Source organism: Ranitomeya imitator, chromosome 4, assembly GCF_032444005.1.
Source record: "Ranitomeya imitator isolate aRanImi1 chromosome 4, aRanImi1.pri, whole genome shotgun sequence".
In the NCBI taxonomy this organism is placed as follows: domain Eukaryota; kingdom Metazoa; phylum Chordata; class Amphibia; order Anura; family Dendrobatidae; genus Ranitomeya; species Ranitomeya imitator.
In genome coordinates, this window is record NC_091285.1 from 586,411,032 (window position 1) to 586,431,918 (window position 20,887).

General features: G+C 44.0%; 1 protein-coding gene across 3 annotated transcripts in view; it reads right to left on the reverse strand.

Moving 5' to 3' along the window:
- ADRA1A (adrenoceptor alpha 1A) overlaps positions 1–5,980 on the reverse strand; it is a 373,907-nt gene extending 367,927 nt beyond the window's left edge. The window contains exon 1 of one of the 3 annotated variants that reach the window (XM_069766487.1): positions 5,710–5,980. The gene's annotated coding sequence lies outside the window, so the exon portion shown is untranslated. The remainder of the gene's footprint in view (positions 1–5,709) is intronic. The other 2 variants (XM_069766489.1, XM_069766488.1) reach the window with 2 other exon arrangements.
- Positions 5,981–20,887: the final 14,907 nt, after the last annotated feature.

Genomic DNA, 20,887 nt, shown 5'->3' on the forward strand with positions numbered 1-20,887 from the left:
TGGGATAAGAGATAACATTACTGGATACCGTATTTTCGGATTATAAGATGCTCCAGATTATAAGACGCACCCTAAATTTTGCGAAGAAAAATAGGAAAATAATAATAAAATGGTGGTGCTTCTTAGAGTCCATGCGTCTTATTGCTTACAGAGGGTGGTGGCTGCGGTGAAGCGGAGTCCCAGGGTCGCTGATGAAGGAGGCAAGAGAGGAGCATTGCTGCAGGCCACAGGCTGGGGTGAGGGAGTGTTCGGATATGCGGCGTGTTGTGAGTGGTGTCTGGTGCTGCTGCTGATGTTCTGTGCTGAGGGGGGCTCTGCTGACATTTTGTGAAAGGCCAGAACCCCCGCAGTTCCATAGTTTCCAATGCGGTGGACTCCGGGAAAATGGCTGCCGGGGCCGGCACATGCACAGATGAAGATCTCGGCATCGAGATCACGGGAGATGAGATCTCAGCACTTTTCATCGCTGAAAAGCAAAAAACAAAACTTGGCAAACTATGGTTTTTCATCATAAGTTAAGACTTCAATAAAGTGAAATAAAATGTGATCAAAAAGACGAATGCAAATACAAGCATCATCTTATTCCGCAAAAAACAAGCAATCCTACAGCTCCATTAGCAGAAAAAGTTAAAAGTTATAGCTATCAGAATAAAGCTATGTAAATATTATTATTTTTTCTACAATAGGTTTTATTGTGTAAAAGTGCCAAAATATTAAAAAAATGTATACTGTAAATGGGATATTGCTGTAATTGTACTGACCCGAAGAATTAATCTGCCTTACCAATTTTAAAAATAATTCCTGAATTGCTTGTTTCTGTTCATTCTGCCTCCCAAAAATCGAAATAGCGATCAAAAAATGTTATGCCCAAAAATGGGACTAATAAAAATGTCAACTCGTCCCACAAGCTACAAGCACTCACATTACTCTGTCTGCAGAAATTTAGGAAAATTATAGCTCTCAAAGTCTTGAAACATGGCGATGCAAAACTAGTTTTTGCAACAAAAAGTCTTTACGTGCGTGACAGCAGCGTAACATAAAAAAAACTATATACAAATCTAGTATCGCTGTAATCACACCGACCTGAAGAATAAATTCATCCAATCACTTATACCACATGAGGAACGGCGTAAAATAAATATAACTAATTCTTGACCGACTACTGATTTGTTCATTCTGCCTCCCAAAGATTGCCGTAAGGCTTGGTGCACATTTATTCTGCACTCTACGCTGAGTGCTTACATCGGGGTTTATATGTAAATCTCTGAAATATGCGATTCAGATGGAACCTCTGGTGGAAAAGTTCCCTATAATGAGGCAGATAGAGGCCTCTGTACACTCTCTGGCTGCCTATGATCCGGAGATGTCCATCTTTTAAGGTGTGCATAGAAGTGCAATCTGCTAAAAAAAAAAAAAGGAACCCCGCTGAATAGAGGCCAGACAGAGTCCAGAATAACTCTGCTGCCTCATTATAATGAATGGATCCCTCAAGGGTTTCATCTGAATCACGTCATTTGGAGATTTAGATGGAAACCATAAAGTGCTCAGCGTAGAGCGCCGGATAACTGTGATCCCAAACGCTATGTAAAATGTTCCCAATAAAAGCTTCAACTCAAGCCACAAAAAAAGCAAGTCCCCACTCAGGTCTGTCATCTGTTAACTGAATTATAGTGAATTATGGCCTGCCAAATTTAAATGCCCCCTCCCTTCTGAGCCCTACATAGTACACAGCAGGGGCACATTTAAAAGATTATTTCAGCACAGGAACATTTTTTTTAAACACATCCAATTGTGGAAATTAACTTTTGATTAAAATGTAATTTTTTTAGTGGTAAAACCCCCTTTAAGGGGTTATAGATGTATAGATGATAGCCTCAGAAAAGCTGTGAATATACTGACCGATCGTGTGACACTTAGTTTGCACACAGGCGGACTTCCTTTCACTAAACATGTGATTTATGAATGTAATTACTTACACCAACATTTTTTAATTGCTTCGTAGGAAAAGGGGTGAATACATATGCACATGCCAGTTTTTAGTTACTTGATCCCATAAATATAATCTATTCCTATATTTTTCTCTCTCCACCAACTTTAGACTATTTAGTGCTGATGCATCACACACAAATCGGATTACAAACATATTTAAACACAGGTTGTGATGTAACGAAGCCGATAGGGGTGAATAATTCACACGCCACTGTAAAGGACACTACTGGATCCCGCAAGATCGATCTGACAGATATGTATGAAATGCTTCACGACTTATCAATTAGTCCTGTAAAATGACATTTTCTGCAGAAACAGGTTTGTTACGAGACCACGACTTAAGGTACCGTCACACTTAGCGACGCTGCAGCGATACCGACAACGATCCGGATCGCTGCAGCGTCGCTGTTTGGTCGCTGGAGAGCTGTCACACAGACCGCTCTCCAGCGACCAACGATCCCGAGGTCCCCGGTAACCAGGGTAAACATCGGGTAACTAAGCGCAGGGCCGCGCTTAGTAACCCGATGTTTACCCTGGTTACCAGCGTAAAAAAACAAACAGTACATACTTACATTCAGCTGTCTGTCCCTTGCCGTCTGGTTCCTGCACTGACTGCTGGCCGTAAAGTGAAAGTGAAAGCACAGCACAGCGGTGAGTCACACAGCGGTGACTCACCGCTGTGGCTGTGCTCTGCTTTCACTTTACGGCCAGCAGTCAGTGCAGGAACCAGACGGCAAGGGACAGACAGCTGAATGTAAGTATGTACTGTTTGTTTTTTTACGCTGGTAACCAGGGTAAACATCGGGTTACTAAGCGCGGCCCTGCGCTTAGTTACCCGATGTTTACCCTGGTTACCAGTGAAGACATCGCTGAATCGGTGTCACACACGCCGATTCAGCGATGTCTACGGGGAGTCCAGCGATGAAATAAAGTTCTGGACTTTCTTCCCCGACCAGCGATCTCCCAGCAGGGGCCTGATCGCTGCTGCCTGTCACACTGGACGATATCGCTAGCGAGGACGCTGCAACGTCACGGATCGCTAGCGATATCGTCTAGTGTGACAGTACCTTTAATTTGAGCGCTGACTGTCGACAGACAACCTGTGGCTTCTATGCTCAGAGTTGAGGTCTCACAAGAACTGAAGCCTGCAGACCCGGCCATAGACCACAGTCGCCTGTAACCAACATCTCCATTATTTTCAAACCTTATAATTACTTTTATAGACAAGTCATCATTATGGAAAGATAGAACTATTACACTACCTTAACTATCACAGAATACAGAAGAAACAATTCCCGGACAAACCCACCTATGACTACAATATTACAGAGTAGAGAACGGTTAATATAAAGTGAACAGACTTTTTACATTGCAAATCACAAAAGCCTGCAATGTTTTCATTACAGTGGTTATGGCAGATTTCATGGTTATTTTTATGTTAGTATTACTACACACGGAATATTACATTACAGTCCCGATATGTCTGCACGGCCAGCAGATGCGGATTAATGTTAACAAATTTTAAGTAATGCACTTCGGTCACAATAATGGTATTACTGCATATACAGTAAATGGAAATATACTTGGGATACAGAACAGGAGAAGGACTTGGGTGTTCTGGTTACAAGTAAGCTGAGCAGCAGTGCTCAATGTCAGGCAGCAGCCGCAAAAGCAAACAAGATTTTAGGATGTATAAAAAGAGAGAAAATCCTGTGATTCCAACATATTATTATCCCATTATAAATCACTGGTGAGGCCACATCTAGAGTACGGGATCCAGTTTTGGGCTCCACATTTTAAAAAGAGCATTGTAAAGTTAGAGTCAGTTCAAAGGCGGCAGCTAGATTATTACAAGGGATGCAAAGACTCTCATATAAGGAGAGGTTGGAAAAGTTGGGCTTGTTTAGCCTAGAAAAAAGACGCCCCTTTTTTGCCAGAAGACATGATTTATTCCTTCCAAGGACCTTTCAAAGGACCAAGGGGACACTCATTATGTGTGCAGGAAAGGCGATCCTGGCAGCTAAATAGGAAAGGGTTCTTTACAGTCAGAGCAGTCAGGCTGTGGAATGGCAGGCACTGTAACAACATTTATTATAGGGGCTGGATGCTTTTCTCACAACAAATTGCATTGTGGGATTTAATTAATGTAGCGATAGCAAATGTATGACTGGTGGAGAAAGGTGGAACTTGATGGACCCACTTTTATCTTTTTTTAACCTATGTAACTTTGTAAGGCTATGGATGAGACACATGGAAGGGTTTGGCCAATCTATCAGTATATGAGTAGTCGCCCCCTGTTTAAAGCAGGATCCATGCACAATATTACCCCTTAATATATACAAATTACAATAGCAACAAACACAGAGCAAAACAGCGGAGACGTGCATGTAGCAGAGCTGAGTTAGACTTTTCTGAACAACTGATTAATCCACAGGACTGTAGGTAAAACCTCCAGACGTAGCGAGAGATCACACTGATACATCTAACAGGAGACGTTTTCAGAACCCATCGCTTCGCTAATCAAGCCTTGTATTAAATGATATCTCATTACGATAAAATGCTGAGTTTCGCCAAGTCTGTATTTATTATTCAGAAGACTCATCATCTATATAATGAAGCTGACCACACGGGATAAAGTGTAGCGATATTTATCCACAGTGGTAATTCAGCAATCACCATTTACAAGACAATGGTTTAGGACAGGGGTGGGCATAACCTGGGTGCAGTCTGCGCAGCCACCCGGGGGGCCATGGGGGGTATGTCCACCTTCAAAAAAAGAATGTTCCATTCTGATGAATCACTGGACCATACAGTATTGTAGCACAGGGGTCCTCCTCTGTAGGTGGCTCAGAATAAGGGGGTCCTGATCTATCACACACAGCGGAAATGCTTTTGATGCCTACGGTCAGTAATGCACGATGAGTTCTGTTACCTGCAGTCTGATGCCACATTCTCCTCTCTACTTGGGAACCCTCAGTTCTATGAAACCTGATGGATCAAGTGGTTTACATGAGGCCGGTAACAGTGCCCACCCAACAGCAGGGCGCCACCATGTACTCAGCGATTTACTAATGAGTTCTATGTACCATGGAGACCCCCACACTGGGCACACAGCACAAAACTGTAAAGCGCTGCGGAATATGTTAGCGCTATATAAAAATAAAGATTATTATTATTATTGCTGCCATCACATCTAGACACATTATAGCCCCAATATATGATGTGCTCTCACTGAACCGCTGCGCGCCATAGCTGCCATCGGCCGTTCACATACTTGTTTCAATAATATTCGTATTAATATATTAATTCATCATCAAGCATATTTTAAATTCTTATTTATTTTTTTCTTTTACCCCCTGCTATCATGTCATGTATTTGGCAATGTCGTGCCCAATGAGCCGCGGAGGCACACGGTGGGTATTTATGGGGTGACGAGTTATTCGGGAAGGATCGGCTGCTGTATAATATATATACATTATATATACACAATATATATATATATATATATATATATGTTTATATTGGCTATGCCCCTCATCGGATTTACAGAGCTGTAGTCAGAACAACTAGTCGGTAACCCTAAGAAATACTAAAATCCCCCCCAAATCAATGAGTGTATACAACAAGACCATGCAGACACTTTGCAGAGGGGTCTGACTTGTCTCGGATCGATATCTGTGTTCTTCTCTGTGCCAATAATCGATAAGTGCAGTCACTCACCTTGTCAGCAGCCTGGTGTGACCTGCTCCCTCTCAGGCTGCCATTGCTGGGCAGCATTGCTGCAGGCCGCCTGGCACATGCTCCCGGGTGGCAGGACTCTGCCCGCTCCTCACATTAACACCCGCATTGTGCGAAGGCAACTTTACTCATCTGTCCATGTAGCAGGAGGAGAGGAAGAGCGCAGCCTGGCTGCTACCGTACTGCACCGAGTACAGGAGCACTCCCGGCCGCCTGCTGCGCTCAGCTCCTGCTGGAGACGCTAGGGGAGTCTGATCTCTTTAAATGAAAGCAAGACCATTTCTCATGTGCTAAGGCAACCAGTGGCTTCTTGTAGACAACTCTATGGACATGATGTGATTTTATGTACACTCTGATGCCTGGCATTTCCTGCAAACTTGCTTACTAGAACTTTATTATAGACTATATGGATGTCATAGACTGTGGAAAGATATTTAGAATTTGGAGACTCAATTCTAAATATGTTTCTATCTCCTGGCTAACACAGTACGAAGATATATAGACTGTGGAGTTTTAAGGTTCTGCTGGGACGTTGATTGCAAAGAAACAGACGAAGTCACCTTTATGCGTAACATTTTAAAATTGGTACAGTTACCCTATGGCTATGTGCACACGTCAGGATTTTTAGCGTTTTTTTTTGCGGAATTTCGCCATAAAAACGCTATAAATCCGCTAAAAAAAAACGCTAACATTATGCATCCTATCATTTAGAATGCATTCCGCATTTTTTGTGCAGATGTTAGCGTTTTTTACCGCAAAAAAACCGCATACCGCAAAAAATCCGGACATGCTCTATCTTTTTGCGGATTTTTTGCGGATTTCCTATCAAAAAAGGACATTCCGGAAAATAAATTAAAAAAACGCAAAAAATCCGCGCAAAAAAACGCGCAAATTCCGCGAGAAATCCACGCGAAAAAAGCACGCGGATTTCTGGCAGAATTCTCAGGATTATGACAGGAAAAAATCCTGACGTGTGCACATAGCCTATAGGCCCCATTCAGACGGCAGCGATTTACTCCTACCAGTTTGGTCAGTTTTCCACTGATGATAAAAAATAAAAAAAGTTTCTCCACCTTTTATCAGTGAAACATGGACAGCGCACTGATGGCATCCGAGTGATGCTAGATTTTGTCACAACCCATAGACTTTAACTGCCGAGTTTGATCCGACGCTCGAATCAATATCGGCCATGTCTCCAGTACTGTGCTCGGGACACTGAACAAAGTCACGGACGTGAGAACAGTCCCATACACTATCACAGGCACCCGTGCCATCCATGAAAAACACAAATACTGTAGAGTGATAGATATGTGTAAAACTGAAGTGTGAATGAGCCCTTAGGCCGCGTTCACACATCACTGCCATGCTGCATTTGCTATTTACACATTTTTTTTTTAGAAATACAATATCTATTATCTATCTACCTATCTATCTATCTATCTATCTATCTATCTATCTATCTATCTATTATCTATCTTTCATCTATCTATATCTATCTATCTATCTATCATCTATCTATTATCCATCTATCTATCTATCATCTATCTATTATCCATCTATCTATTATCTGTCTATCTATCTATAATAATAATAATCTTTATTTATATAGCGCCATCATATTCCGCAGCGCTTTACAGTTTAAGACCGGCTTCACACTCAGCGTATGAAAATACGGTCCGTATATTACGGCCGTAATACGCTGAAAAGTCCCGAAAATAGTGGACCGTAGCTCCTCCGTAGGCAGGGTGTTTCAGCGTTTTTTGCGCATGGCATCCTCCGTATGTAATCCGTATGGCATCCATACTGCGTATTTTTATCGCAGGCTTGCAAAACCAACATACGGCTATACAAGGGATCCATGTGTTAAAAAAAAAAAAAAAAATATATATATATATACTGTCTATATATATATATATATATATATATACATATATGTATATATATATGTCAGTAGACACATATATGTATATATATTAATATTTCATCCAGTGCGATATAGCAGAAAGCCGGTAATTCAATTGCCGGCTTTTGCTTTCTCCTTCCTAAACCCGACATGATATGAGACCTGGTTTACATACAGTAAACCATCTCATATCACCATTTTTTTGCATATTCCACACTACTAATGTCAGTAGTGTGTCTATGCAAAATTTGGCCGTTCTAGCTTGTAAATTAAGGGGTTAAATGGCGGAAAAAATTGGCGTGGGCTCCCGCACAATTTTCTCCGCCAGAGTAGTAAAGCCAGTGACTGAGGGCAGATATTAATAGCCTGGAGAGGGTCCATGGTTATTGGCCCCCCCCCTGGCTAAAAACACCTGCCCCCAGCCACCCCAGAAAAGGCACATCTGGAAGATGCGCCTATTCTGGCACTTGGCCACTCTCTTCCCATTCCCGTGTAGCGGTGGGATATGGGGTAATGAAGGGTTAATGCCACCTTGCTATTGTAAGGTGACATTAAGCCAAATTAATAATGGAGAGGCGTCAATTATGACACCTATCCATTAATAATCCAATACTAGTAAAGGGTTAAAAAAACACAAACACATTATTAAAAATTATTTTAATGAAATAAAAACAAAGGTTGTTGTAATATTTTATTTAACGCCCAATCCAATCACTGAAGACCCTCGTTCAGTAACAAAAAAAACATAATAAACCAACAATATCCTTACCTTCCGCAGATCTGTAAAGTCCAACGATGTAAATCCATCTGAAGGGGTTAAAATATTTTGCAGCCACGAGCTTTGCTAATGCAGCAGCTCATGTCTGCAAAACCCCGGAGAATGTAGGTAAAGTAGGTCAATGACCTATATTTACCTGCATTTGCGGTGAGGCACCCTCTGCTGGTTTTTCCTAGATCGTGGGAACTTTCCTAGAAAGCTCCCTGGCTCGAGTTCATAAGAGGCACCCTCTGCTGGTTGTCCTCATATGAACTCGAGCCAGGGAGCTTTCTAGGAAAGTTCCCACGATCTAGGAACAGCCAGCAGAGGGCAAGTGCCACGGCCCTGGCGAGACAGGGGGGCCCATTCAGGGCCAGGATTAGGGGCAGGCAGCTGCCAGTGCCTAGGGCGCCCGCTCCCCCACGGGCCCTCAGCTAGCGGCACATCACGCAGCTGCTATGGGGCCCATGTGAGGCAGGGGGGCCACCTGTCACAAGCGCCAACTCTGTTATGTTTGCTAATGACAGGTGTTATGAAGGCAATCCAGAAACACAGTGTGCTTAGCGATCAGAGCGCACACAGTGATCTGACAAATACCCAAAAATACAAGAACGAGCTCTGAGACGTGGAAACTCTGTAGACTGCACACCTGATCCTATCCTAAACACAACTAAAAGCGGCTGTGGATTGCGCCTAACAACTACCTAGGCAACTCGGCACAGCCTAAGAAACTAGCTAGCCTGAAGATAGAAAAATAGGCCTGACTTGCCCCAGAGAAATTCCCCAAAGGAAAAGGCAGCCCCCCACATATAATGACTGTGAGTAAGATGAAAAGACAAAACGTAGGGATGAAATAGATTCAGCAAAGTGGGGCCCGATATTCTAGGACAGAGCGAGGACAGTAAAGCGAACTTTGCAGTCTACAAAAAACCCTAAAGCAAAACCACGCAAAGGGGGCAAAAAAAACCCACCGTGCCGAACTAACGGCACGGCGGTACACCCTTTGCGTCTCAGAGCTTCCAGCGAAACAAAAGACAAGCTGGACAGAAAAAAAGCAACAAAAAAGCACTTAGCTATACAGAGCAGCAGGTCACAGGAACAATCAGGAGAAGCTCAGATCCAACACTGAAACATTGACAAGGAGCAAGGATAGCAGAATCAGGCGGAGTTAAGTAATGAAGCAGTTAACGAGCTCACCAGAACACCTGAGGGAGGAAGCTCAGAAGCTGCAGTACCACTTGTGACCACAGGAGTGAATTCAGCCACAGAATTCACAACAGTACCCCCCCCCTTGAGGAGGGGTCACCGAACCCTCACCAGAGCCCCCAGGCCGACCAGGATGAGCCGCATGAAAGGCACGAACAAGATCGGAAGCATGAACATCAGAGGCAAAAACCCAGGAATTATCTTCCTGAGCATAACCCTTCCATTTAACCAGATACTGGAGTTTCCGTCTAGAAACACGAGAATCCAAAATCTTCTCCACAATATACTCCAATTCCCCCTCCACCAAAACCGGGGCAGGAGGCTCAACAGATGGAACCATAGGTGCCACGTATCTCCGCAACAACGACCTATGGAATACATTATGTATGGAAAAGGAGTCTGGGAGGGTCAAACGAAAAGACACAGGATTGAGAACCTCAGAAATCCTATACGGACCAATTAAACGAGGTTTAAATTTAGGAGAGGAAACCTTCATAGGAATATGACGAGAAGATAACCAAACCAGATCCCCAACACGAAGTTGGGGACCCACACGGCGTCTGCGATTAGCGAAAAGTTGAGCTTTCTCCTGGGACAAGATCAAATTGTCCACTACCTGAGTCCAGATCTGCTGCAACCTATCCACCACAGAATCCACACCAGGACAGTCCAAAGACTCAACCTGTCCTGAAGAGAAACGAGGATGGAACCCAGAATTGCAAAAAAATGGAGAAACCAAGGTAGCCGAGCTGGCCCGATTATTAAGGGCGAACTCAGCCAACGGCAAAAAGGACACCCAATCATCCTGGTCTGCAGAAACAAAACATCTCAGATATGTTTCCAAGGTCTGATTGGTTCGTTCGGTCTGGCCATTAGTCTGAGGATGGAAAGCCGAGGAAAAGGATAGGTCAATGCCCATCCTACCACAAAAGGCTCGCCAAAACCTTGAAACAAACTGGGAACCTCTGTCAGAAACAATATTCTCAGGAATGCCATGCAACCGAACCACATGCTGAAAGAACAAAGGTACCAAATCAGAGGAGGAAGGCAATTTAGCCAAGGGCACCAGATGGACCATTTTAGAAAAGCGATCACAGACCACCCAAATGACTGACATCTTTTGAGAAACGGGAAGGTCAGAAATGAAATCCATCGAAATATGTGTCCAAGGCCTCTTTGGGACCGGCAAGGGCAAAAGCAACCCACTGGCACTAGAACAGCAGGGCTTAGCCCTAGCACAAATCCCACAGGACTGCACAAAAGTACGTACATCCCGTGACAGAGATGGCCACCAGAAGGATCTAGCCACTAACTCTCTGGTACCAAAGATTCCAGGATGACCAGCCAACACCGAACAATGAAGTTCAGAGATAAGTTTATTAGTCCACCTATCAGGGACGAACAGTTTCTCTGCTGGACAACGATCAGGTTTATTCGCCTGAAATTTTTGCAGCACCCGCCGCAAATCAGGGGAGATGGCAGACACAATGACTCCTTCCTTGAGGATACCCGCTGGCTCAGATAAACCCGGAGAGTCGGGCACAAAACTCCTAGACAGAGCATCCGCCTTCACATTTTTAGAGCCCGGAAGGTACGAAATCACAAAGTCGAAGCGGGCAAAAAATAACGACCAACGGGCCTGTCTAGGATTCAAGCGCTTGGCAGACTCGAGATAAGTCAAGTTCTTATGATCAGTCAATACTACCACGCGATGCTTAGCTCCTTCAAGCCAATGACGCCACTCCTCGAATGCCCACTTCATGGCCAGCAACTCTCGATTGCCCACATCATAATTACGCTCAGCGGGCGAAAACTTCCTGGAAAAGAAAGCACATGGTTTCATCACTGAGCAATCAGAACCTCTCTGTGACAAAACCGCCCCTGCTCCAATCTCAGAAGCATCAACCTCGACCTGGAACGGAAGAGAAACATCTGGGTGACACAACACAGGGGCAGAACAAAAACGACGCTTCAACTCCTGAAAAGCTTCCACAGCAGCAGAAGACCAATTAACCAAATCAGCACCCTTCTTGGTCAAATCGGTCAATGGTTTGGCAATGCTAGAAAAATTACAGATGAAGCGACGATAAAAATTAGCAAAGCCCAGGAACTTTTGCAGACTTTTCAGAGATGTCGGCTGAATCCAATCCTGGATGGCTTGGACCTTAACTGGATCCATCTCGATAGTAGAAGGGGTAAAGATGAACCCCAAAAATGAAACTTTCTGCACACCGAAGAGACACTTTGATCCCTTCACAAACAAAGAGTTAGCACGCAGGACCTGAAAAACCATTCTGACCTGCTTCACATGAGACTCCCAATCATCGGAGAAGATCAAAATGTCATCCAAGTAAACAATCAGGAATTTATCCAGATACTCACGGAAGATGTCATGCATAAAAGACTGAAACACAGATGGAGCATTGGCAAGTCCGAACGGCATCACTAGATACTCAAAAGGACCCTCGGGCGTATTGAATGCAGTTTTCCATTCATCTCCTTGCCTGATTCTCACCAGATTATACGCACCACGAAGATCTATCTTAGTGAACCAACTAGCCCCCTTAATCCGAGCAAACAAGTCAGATAACAATGGCAAGGGATACTGAAATTTAACAGTGATCTTATTAAGAAGGCGGTAATCAATACACGGTCTCAGCGAACCATCCTTCTTGGCTACAAAGAAGAACCCTGCTCCCAGTGGTGATGACGATGGGCGAATATGTCCCTTCTCCAGGGATTCCTTCACATAACTGCGCATAGCGGCGTGTTCGGGCACGGATAAATTAAATAATCGACCTTTAGGGAATTTACTACCAGGAATCAAATTGATAGCACAATCACAATCCCTATGCGGAGGTAGAGCATCGGACTTGGGCTCTTCAAATACATCCTGATAATCAGACAAGAACTCTGGGACCTCAGAAGGGGTGGATGACGAAATCGACAAAAATGGCACATCACCATGTACCCCCTGACAACCCCAGCTGGATACCGACATGGAATTCCAATCCAATACTGGATTATGGGTTTGTAGCCATGGCAACCCCAACACGACCACATCATGCAGATTATGCAACACCAGAAAGCGAATAACTTCCTGATGTGCAGGAGCCATGCACATGGTCAGCTGGGCCCAGTATTGAGGTTTATTCTTGGCCAAAGGTGTAGCATCAATTCCTCTCAATGGAATAGGACACCGCAAAGGCTCCAAGAAAAACCCACAACGTTTAGCATAATCCAAATCCATCAGATTCAGGGCAGCGCCCGAATCCACAAACGCCATGACAGAAAACGACGACAAAGAGCATATCAAGGTAATGGACAGAAGGAATTTGGACTGTACAGTAACAATGACGGCAGACCTAGCGGACCGCTTAGTGCGCTTAGGACAATCAGAAATAGCATGAGTGGAATCACCACAGTAGAAACACAGACCATTCAGACGTTTGTATTCCTGCCGTTCAACTCTAGTCATAGTCCTATCGCACTGCATAGGCTCAGGTTTAACCTCAGGCAGTACCGCCAAATGGTGCACAGATTTACGCTCGCGCAAGCGTCGACCGATCTGAATGGCCAAAGACAAAGACTCATTCAAACCAGCAGGCATAGGAAATCCCACCATGACATCCTTAAGAGCCTCAGAGAGACCCTTTCTGAACAAAGCTGCCAGCACAGATTCATTCCACTGAGTGAGTACTGACCATTTCCTAAATTTCTGACAATATACTTCTATATCATCCTGACCCTGGCACAAAGCCAGCAAATTTTTCTCAGCCTGATCCACCGAATTAGGCTCATCGTACAGCAATCCGAGCGCCAGGAAAAACGCATCGACACTACTCAATGCAGGGTCTCCTGGCGCAAGAGAAAATGCCCAGTCTTGAGGGTCGCCGCGCAAAAAAGAAATAATAATCAAAACCTGTTGAATAGGATTACCAGAAGAATGAGGTTTCAAGGCCAGAAATAGCTTACAATTATTTTTGAAACTTAGAAACTTAGTTCTATCTCCAAAAAACAAATCAGGAATAGGAATTCTTGGTTCTAACATAGATTTCTGATCAATAGTATCTTGAATTTTTTGTACATTTATAACGAGATTATCCATTGAAGAGCACAGACCCTGAATATCCATGTCCACACCTGTGTCCAGAATCACCCAAATGTCTAGGGGAAAAAAAAAAGTGAACACAGAGCAGAAAAAAAAAAAAAAAATGATGTCAGAACTTTTTCTTTCCCTCTATTGAGAATCATTAGTGTGGCTCCTTGTACTGTTATGTTTGCTAATGACAGGTGTTATGAAGGCAATCCAGAAACACAGTGTGCTTAGCGATCAGAGCGCACACAGTGATCTGACAAATACCCAAAAATACAAGAACGAGCTCTGAGACGTGGAAACTCTGTAGACTGCACACCTGATCCTATCCTAAACACAACTAAAAGCGGCTGTGGATTGCGCCTAACAACTACCTAGGCAACTCGGCACAGCCTAAGAAACTAGCTAGCCTGAAGATAGAAAAATAGGCCTGACTTGCCCCAGAGAAATTCCCCAAAGGAAAAGGCAGCCCCCCACATATAATGACTGTGAGTAAGATGAAAAGACATTTCTTCTGATACATGTTGGCACCAATGACACGGCAAGGAAGGACCTACCGACAATCTGCAAGGACTTTGAAGAGTTGGGGAAGAAAGTAAAGGAACTGGATGCACAGGTAGTTTTTTCTTCTATCCTTCCAGTAGACGGGCATGGCACCAGGAGATGGAACAGGATCCTTGATGCAAACAACTGGCTAAGACGATGGTGCAGACAACAAGGATTTGGATTCCTGGACCACGGTGTGAATTACTGGTATGATGGACTCCTCGCCAGAGACGGACTACACCTCAACAAACCTGGGAAACACACATTCGCCAGAAGACTCGCTACACTCATCAGGAGGGCGTTAAACTAGAAGAAGAGGGGACGGGAAGAAAAACATTAGACTCGAACAAAGACGACCCAGGAAAACATACTCAGAAGGGAGGTAAGAACATTTCTAAAACAATCCACAGTGAGGAGATTGGAACAAAACAAAATCCTCTAAACTGCATGCTCGCAAACGCCAGAAGCCTGACAAACAAGATGGAAGAACTAGAAGCAGAAATATCTACAGGTAACTTTGACATAGTGGGAATAACCGAGACATGGTTAGATGAAAGCTATGACTGGGCAGTTAACTTACAGGGTTACAGTCTGTTTAGAAAGGATCGTAAAAATCGGAGAGGAGGAGGGGTTTGTCTCTATGTAAAGTCTTGTCTAAAGTCCACTTTAAGGGAGGATATTAGCGAAGGGAATGAGGATGTCGAGTCCATATGGGTTGAAATTCATGGAGGGAAAAATGGTAACAAAATTCTCATTGGGGTCTGTTACAAACCCCCAAATATAACAGAAAGCATGGAAAGTCTACTTCTAAAGCAGATAGATGAAGCTGCAACCCATAATGAGGTCCTGGTTATGGGGGACTTTAACTACCCGGATATTAACTGGGAAACAGAAACCTGTGAAACCCATAAAGGCAACAGGTTTCTGCTAATAACCAAGAAAAATTATCTTTCACAATTGGTGCAGAATCCAACCAGAGGAGCAGCACTTTTAGACCTAATACTATCTAATAGACCTGACAGAATAACAAATCTGCAGGTGGTTGGGCATTTAGGAAATAGCGACCACAATATTGTACAGTTTCACCTGTCTTTCACTAGGGGGACTTCTCAGGGAGTCACAAAAACATTGAACTTTAGGAAGGCAAAGTTTGAACAGCTTAGAGATGCCCTTAATCTGGTAGACTGGGACAATATCCTCAGAAATGAGAATACAGATAATAAATGGGAAATGTTTAAGAACATCCTAAATAGGCAGTGTAAGCGGTTTATACCTTGTGGGAATAAAAGGACTAGAAATAGGAAAAACCCAATGTGGCTAAACAAAGAAGTAAGACAGGCAATTAACAGTAAAAAGAAAGCATTTGCACTACTAAAGCAGGATGGCACCATTGAAGCTCTAAAAACCTATAGGGAGAAAAATACTTTATCTAAAAAACTAATTAAAGCTGCCAAAAAGGAAACAGAGAAGCACATTGCTAAGGAGAGTAAAACTAATCCCAAACTGTTCTTCAACTATATCAATAGTAAAAGAATAAAAACTGAAAATGTAGGCCCCTTAAAAAATAGTGAGGAAAGAATGGTTGTAGATGACGAGGAAAAAGCTAACATATTAAACACCTTCTTCTCCACGGTATTCACGGTGGAAAATGAAATGCTAGGTGAAATCCCAAGAAACAATGAAAACCCTATATTAAGGGTCACCAATCTAACCCAAGAAGAGGTGCGAAACCGGCTAAATAAGATTAAAATAGATAAATCTCCGGGTCCGGATGGCATACACCCACGAGTACTAAGAGAACTAAGTAATGTAATAGATAAACCATTAGTTCTTATTTTTAGGGACTCTATAGCGACAGGGTCTGTTCCGCAGGACTGGCGCATAGCAAATGTGGTGCCAATATTCAAAAAGGGCTCTAAAAGTGAACCTGGAAATTATAGGCCAGTAAGTCTAACCTCTATTGTTGGTAAAATATTTGAAGGGTTTCTGAGGGATGTTATTCTGGATTATCTCAATGAGAATAACTGTTTAACTCCATATCAGCATGGGTTTATGAGAAATCGCTCCTGTCAAACCAATCTAATCAGTTTTTATGAAGAGGTAAGCTATAGACTGGACCACGGTGAGTCATTGGACGTGGTATATCTCGATTTTTCCAAAGCGTTTGATACCGTGCCGCACAAGAGGTTGGTACACAAAATGAGAATGCTTGGTCTGGGGGAAAATGTGTGTAAATGGGTTAGTAACTGGCTTAGTGATAGAAAGCAGAGGGTGGTTATAAATGGTATAGTCTCTAACTGGGTCGCTGTGACCAGTGGGGTACCGCAGGGGTCAGTATTGGGACCTGTTCTCTTCAACATATTCATTAATGATCTGGTAGAAGGTTTACACAGTAAAATATCGATATTTGCAGATGATACAAAACTATGTAAAGCAGTTAATACAAGAGAAGATAGTATTCTGCTACAGATGGATCTGGATAAGTTGGAAACTTGGGCTGAAAGGTGGCAGATGAGGTTTAACAATGATAAATGTAAGGTTATACACATGGGAAGAAGGAATCAATATCACCATTACACACTGAATGGGAAACCACTGGGTAAATCTGACAGGGAGAAGGACTTGGGGATCCTAGTTAATGATAAACTTACCTGGAGCAGCCAGTGCCAGGCAGCAGCTGCCAAGGCAAACAGGATCATGGGGTGCATTAAAAGAGGTCTGGATACACATGATGAGAGCATTATACTGCCTCTGTACAAATCCCTAGTTAGACCGCACATGGAGTACTGTGTCCAGTTTTGGGCACCGGTGCTCAGGAAGGATATAATGGAACTAGAGAGAGTACAAAGGAGGGCAACAAAATTAATAAAGGGGATGGGAGAACTACAATACCCAGATAGATTAGCGAAATTAGGATTATTTAGTCTAGAAAAAAGACGACTGAGGGGCGATCTAATAACCATGTATAAGTATATAAGGGGACAATACAAATATCTCGCTGAGGATCTGTTTATACCAAGGAAGGTGACGGGCACAAGGGGGCATTCTTTGCGTCTGGAGGAGAGAAGGTTTTTCCACCAACATAGAAGAGGATTCTTTACTGTTAGGGCAGTGAGAATCTGGAATTGCTTGCCTGAGGAGGTGGTGATGGCGAACTCAGTCGAGGGGTTCAAGAGAGGCCTGGATGTCTTCCTGGAGCAGAACAATATTGTATCATACAATTATTAGGTTCTGTAGAAGGACGTAGATCTGGGTATTTATTATGATGGAATATAGGCTGAACTGGATGGACAAATGTCTTTTTTCGGCCTTACTAACTATGTTACTATGTTACTATGTTACTAAACGTAGGGATGAAATAGATTCAGCAAAGTGGGGCCCGATATTCTAGGACAGAGCGAGGACAGTAAAGCGAACTTTGCAGTCTACAAAAAACCCTAAAGCAAAACCACGCAAAGGGGGCAAAAAAAACCCACCGTGCCGAACTAACGGCACGGCGGTACACCCTTTGCGTCTCAGAGCTTCCAGCGAAACAAAAGACAAGCTGGACAGAAAAAAAGCAACAAAAAAGCAAAAAGCACTTAGCTATACAGAGCAGCAGGTCACAGGAACAATCAGGAGAAGCTCAGATCCAACACTGAAACATTGACAAGGAGCAAGGATAGCAGAATCAGGCGGAGTTAAGTAATGAAGCAGTTAACGAGCTCACCAGAACACCTGAGGGAGGAAGCTCAGAAGCTGCAGTACCACTTGTGACCACAGGAGTGAATTCAGCCACAGAATTCACAACACAACTCCTCCATCTCCGCTTTGAACTTTACCGGCGTCCGCCAGTAAAGTTCAAAGCAAATGATGGAGGAGAGAGCGTCACCTGACGCTCCCTCTCCCATCATTCCCTACTCTGCTTCTGACACTGCCGCTGCGGGTGCACGATGATGTCATCGCACAGTCTCTGTGTGTCAGGCAGTGCAGCGGCAGCCACCGAGACCGGAGTAGGGAGGGAATGTTGAGAGGTGAGGAGTGTTTTTTTTTTTAACTAACAGTGAGTACTGGACTATGGGGCCATTCTTGGGGGGAGGGGGGCTGTGCTGTATACTACATGGCTGATCTATATACTACATGACTGTTCTATATACTACATGGCTGTTCTATATACTACATGGCTGTGTTATATACTATATGGGCCGTGTTATATACTACGTGGGCTGTTATATGCTACGTGGGCTGTGTTATTTACTACATGGCTGTTCTATATACTATGTGGGCCGTGTTATATACTACATGGGCTGTTATATGCTACGTGGGCTGTGCTATATACTACATGGCTGTTCTATAAACTTTGTGGGCCGTGTTATATACTATGTGACTGTGCTATATACTCTATGGGCTGTTATATGCTACATGGGCTGGGCTATATACTACATGGCTGTTCTATATACTATGTGGGCTGTGTTATATAATATGTGGCTGTCCTATATAATATATGGGCTGTTATATGTTACGTGAGCTGTGCTATATACTATGTGGCTGTGTTACATGCTACATGCGCTGTTATATACTACATGGCTGTGTTACATGCTACGTGGCTGTGCTATATACTACGTGGGCTGTGTTATATATTACATGGCTGTGTTTATATGCGATCATGAATCGTGGTATGTGTTAAAGGGGGGGCCCACTGAGACTCTTTCACCTGGGGCCCTCAAAAACCTGGAGCCGGCCCTGGGTTAGTATATGGCGGGAGCAGAAAAAGTTCAGTTTTGGAGAGGTTGAGTTTCAGATAGAGGGCGGACATGATGTCAGAGACTGCGGACTGACAGTCAGTGGCATTCTGTAGTACAGTAGGAGTAAGGTCAGGGGATGACGTGTATAGTTGTGTGTCATCGGCATAAAGATGGTACTGAAAGCCAAATCTGCTGATGGTCTGTCCAATTGGGGCTGTGTAGAGAGAGAAGTAGTAGAGAAGGGGGCCAAGGACTGAGCCCTGAGGTACCCCAACAGTGAGAGGAAGAGGAGATGAAGTGGACCCAGCGAACAAAACACTGAAGGAGCCGTCAGAAAGATAGGAAGAGAACCAGGAGAGAGCAGTGTCCTTAAGGCCTAGTGACTGGAGCCTAGAGAGTAGGAGAGGGTGGTCAACAGTGTTGAAAGCTACAGAAAGGTTGAGAAGAATGAGCAGAGAGTGGTCACCGTTACATTTTGCTGTCAGAAGGTCATTGGTCACTTTGATGAGTGCAGTTTCTGTCAAATGTAGGGGACGGAAGCCAGACTGTGAAGGGTCTAGGAGGGAGTGAGAGGAGAGGAAACGGGTAAGGCAGGAGTAGACCAGGTGCTGCAAGAGTTTAGAGATGAAGGGGAGATTGGAGACTGGTCTGTAATGATAATGATAATGATAGAGTGTTTGAAGGAGGAAGGGAAAATGATAGAGGAGAGGGAGAGATTAAAGATTGTAGTTAGGTGAGTTGTGACGACTGAAGAGAGAGAGACTGGAGGAGATGTGAGGGAATGGGGTCAGTAGTGCATGTAGTCAGATGAGAAGAGGAGAGGAGCCTGGAGACTTCTTCTTCTGTGATGGAATCAAATGTGGAGAATGAGACAGAGAAAATGCAGGGAGGGATGGGAGTCATGGCACCTAGTGGCTGGGAGCAGATTTCCTGAGGGATATTATCTATTTTCTCTATAAAGTGGGAGGCCAGGTCATCAGCACAAATGTCTGTGATAGGGGCTTGTGCTTTCAGTCTGGGGAGGGAGTTAAATGTGTCAAAACATTTCTTGGAGTTGTTGGATAGAGAGGATATCAGGGTGGTGAAGTAGGTCTGTTTGGCGAGGTGAAGGGCAGAGTTATAGGTTCTTAACATAAATTTGAAGTGGATGAAGTGCGGTGCCCCAGGGTCCTGATCGTCGCAGTGGTATTACTTTCCCCTCGGGGAGAGCGATGCTACATTTGGAAGCAAAGAAGGATAACTGACTGCATCCAGGTATCACAAACATGCAACACATTTCACACTCCAGGCCACCAGGGGGAGGTCCTGACCCTATTTATTAGGTCACTCCCCATATATATATATATATATATATATATATAACTGGTAGTCTGTAGTGAAAGTTAGTCAGTTCCAGACAGGAGTTCTGGAAGACTGTTCCAGACCTGAGGTGGACAGAGGGTCCAAAGGAGCTTTGCATGCCCTCAGAGTTGCAGCTCCCAGAAAGAGACATTCAGAATGCAGAATTGTGTTGCAGTGAGCGTGAAGGAAGTCATAGCAAAGGAGAGGAACCAGAGGAGGACCAGCCCTGCACAGGCTGCCTCCTGAATCGCAGAATCCCGGTGGCCGGAACACCGAGGGAGTAAGGACCTTTATGCTTTGCTCCAGAGACCGGCAGGACAGCTAATTGCAAGCTATCTGTCCGCCCTACACCCAGGAGGCACGGTGGCAACCCTCGGAGTCCAGGGAATGCTAGAGTCCCTATAAACAGCCTCAAGCCACCAGTCATATAGGTATTATCCTATCCGAATATGGGGACAGAGAGAAAGACATTAAATCTGTGAGACCCTTATGTGAAGCCATAGGCAGTAAGGGACTATACCACTGCAGCACAAGGGAAGGCTACTGATTTCCAACTGGACAAGGGGACTCTAGACTTGCCTCCAAAC